This window comes from Pteropus alecto, unplaced genomic scaffold (genome assembly GCF_000325575.1).
Source record: "Pteropus alecto unplaced genomic scaffold, ASM32557v1 scaffold477, whole genome shotgun sequence".
Classification (NCBI taxonomy): domain Eukaryota; kingdom Metazoa; phylum Chordata; class Mammalia; order Chiroptera; family Pteropodidae; genus Pteropus; species Pteropus alecto.
Genome location: NW_006440643.1, coordinates 370,077 through 372,699, shown reverse-complemented (window position 1 = coordinate 372,699; position 2,623 = coordinate 370,077). Strand labels below are relative to the sequence as shown.

The following is a 2,623-nucleotide window of genomic DNA, read 5'->3' as shown; positions in this document are numbered from 1 at the left end:
AAAAAAAAAGCTTCACAGATACAGTGCATCACATATTTTCCCATCAGGGAAATTCTTTTGGCTGAGGTGACTAAATGGGCACTCACTAGATGGCTAGGTGGGTGCCTGGTGGTGTGGCCCAAAGCAGGCTATATCGTTTAAAGATAGCTCTTAATATAATATTTTTTTACCCTAAATTGTAAATACCATTAATAACACAGCAGATGAATCATTAACCACCTGTCGCTTATCTCATCCTGGATAAACAAAATATCTGTTCAAAAAACGAATAATTATCAGCCCTAAAAAGGAATGGAGTACAAATACATGCTATAATGTGGATGAGTTTTGAAACATTATGTTTAGTGAAATTAGAATAGCACAAAAGAATGCATATTCTATGATTCCACTTATATGAAATGTCCAGAACAGGCAAGTGCATGGGGACAGAAACACATTAGTCATTGCCAGGGGCTGGGGGTAGGGATGGGAAGTGACTGCTAATGAGTATGGGGTTTCTTTTGGGGGAGATGAAATGTTCTGGAATTAGAAAGTGGTGATAGCTGCACAACTTTTTTTCTTTTTTTTTTTTTTCACTTTTTTTTTTTCACTTTTTTTTTGGCGAGGCAACCCTTGGATGACCTCACAGATTGCAAGGACCTTGTCAGTTTACAATCCCTTATTTTTTACGCCGACAGCACCTGGTCTTCCCAGGTGGTCTCCTATCCAAGTACTAACCAGGCCCGACCCTGCTTAGCTTCCGAGATCAGACGGGATCGGGCTTGTTCACGGTAGCATGGCTGCAGACACCACTTTTTAAACATACTAAAAGCCACCGAATTGTACATTTTAAAAGAACGGATTTTGTGACATTAATTTTGTGATTTTACGCCGACAGCACCTGGTCTTCCCAGGTGGTCTCCTATCCAAGTACTAACCAGGCCCGACCCTGCTTAGCTTCCGAGATCAGACGGGATCGGGCTTGTTCACGGTAGCATGGCTGCAGACACCACTTTTTAAACATACTAAAAGCCACCGAATTGTACATTTTAAAAGAACGGATTTTGTGACATTAATTTTGTGAATTATATCGCGATTTTTTTTTTTTTTTTAAGGAAGGATTCTTGGGTTATCTTTTTAATTATTTGCTACAAGAGCTGCAGAGTTGACTCTATCTTTTATAAAATTGTATGATGCAAGTTCCTTTTTCACCATAGTTTTCACTTAGGTATTAGTAGTCCCTGAAATGGAAACGACTTAGAATTTATATCTACCCTGGTTTTAATGGACCTCGTCTCACGAGTTGTTTCCTTCCTTTCAGGACATTTGATAAGCACTTTTACAACTTTCTTCTGTAAGTTCAAGAAATGCCAGGAAACATAAATTCCGACGTACCTAGGAAAAAATATGGTCTCCTCCTAAAATATAGTCATTATTTCATTTTTTTTTTTTTCCCTTGGAGTTTTATGGGGTTTATTTTTTGAAAGAGTTTGATCCAGCTTCCTCCCCTTCCTCCTTTCTTTCTTTTTATAGTTAGAGGCCCAGAGATTAGAGTAAGGGCAGTAAACCACAGCGGCTGCCTGCAACACCTCCCAGGTTCTGGGCAGGTTGAGTAAACAGGCTGCATTTTCGAGAGATAAAACCAGAGGTTTGACCAAGAGGAAGGCCAGGCTCTGCCCGCAATAAACCACATCCTGGGGGCCTCTCCCACTATGCGTAGGGTGGGCCAGTTTCTTCACAAGCACAGCTCCAAGGACTCTTAATTAGCAGAATATCTCTGGGGTGAAACCTGACGCTGGAGGTCTGTTCGGCCCTGTGCTACATGGGTTTTAGACAACATGTCCCCAGGATCTCAAATACTAGTTAACACTGGGTCCTAGCAAGACATTTGCCCCATGTACCTTCATTGATGGAACAAGGAGCGTTTATTTTCAGGTTCTTGGAGTGGCAGAGGGCACTTTTCTCTCTTCTTAGGCTGCGCATGGCAAGATCAATAAGGATCCAGACTTACTTTGCATGATGGGTTTGGTGACTCTGTGTCAGGACATTTTAATTCTCCCAGGCCCTCTGTAAAGCATGGCTAACCCTTCACCCAGATTGAGACAGGGCCACGCCTAACAGGCCGAGAACACGCCACACTGTGAGTGGTGCTTGACTCACTTCATGCAGCAGCCTCGATCCTGAAAAGATCTGTTTAAATCAAATTATACTGGAGGGATTTGTTCATCAGAGGAACCCAGAAAGTATATTCCTTTATAAAGGAAAAAAAAAAAAAAAAAATCAAGACTTCACAAATAGGCGATTTGGAAAATTAGGATTATTTGAAGATGCGCTTTCTTTGAAGTATATCTGTACAGAGAAAAAGATGGAGAGGTGTCGGCATTGAATGTCTTTTCCCTTCAATAGACTTGAAGTTGTGTGAAGTTCAGATGCTGAGTCTTCTTCATTATTTCACCTTCTGCCCCCAGGGCGGTGCCCAGGGCACAGTCGAGGCTCCATAGATACTTGTTAAATGAATGTATACAGGAGCTTTCCGTTATTTCCCTTGATAGTCAGAATATCTTCTTGAGGTAAGTGTCGTTTTCAGTTCATAGGTGAGGAAGTTGTGGCTGGGGTGCCTTAGCTAATTTGCTCAGAGATCACG

The 2,623-nt window shown here is 41.6% G+C and overlaps 2 pseudogenes; both read right to left on the bottom strand.

Moving 5' to 3' along the window:
• Nucleotides 1-668: 668 nt before the first annotated feature.
• Nucleotides 669-787, bottom strand: LOC112484583 (annotated as a pseudogene).
• Nucleotides 788-868: 81 nt separating this feature from the next.
• LOC112484582 lies at nucleotides 869-987 on the bottom strand (annotated as a pseudogene).
• Nucleotides 988-2,623: the final 1,636 nt, after the last annotated feature.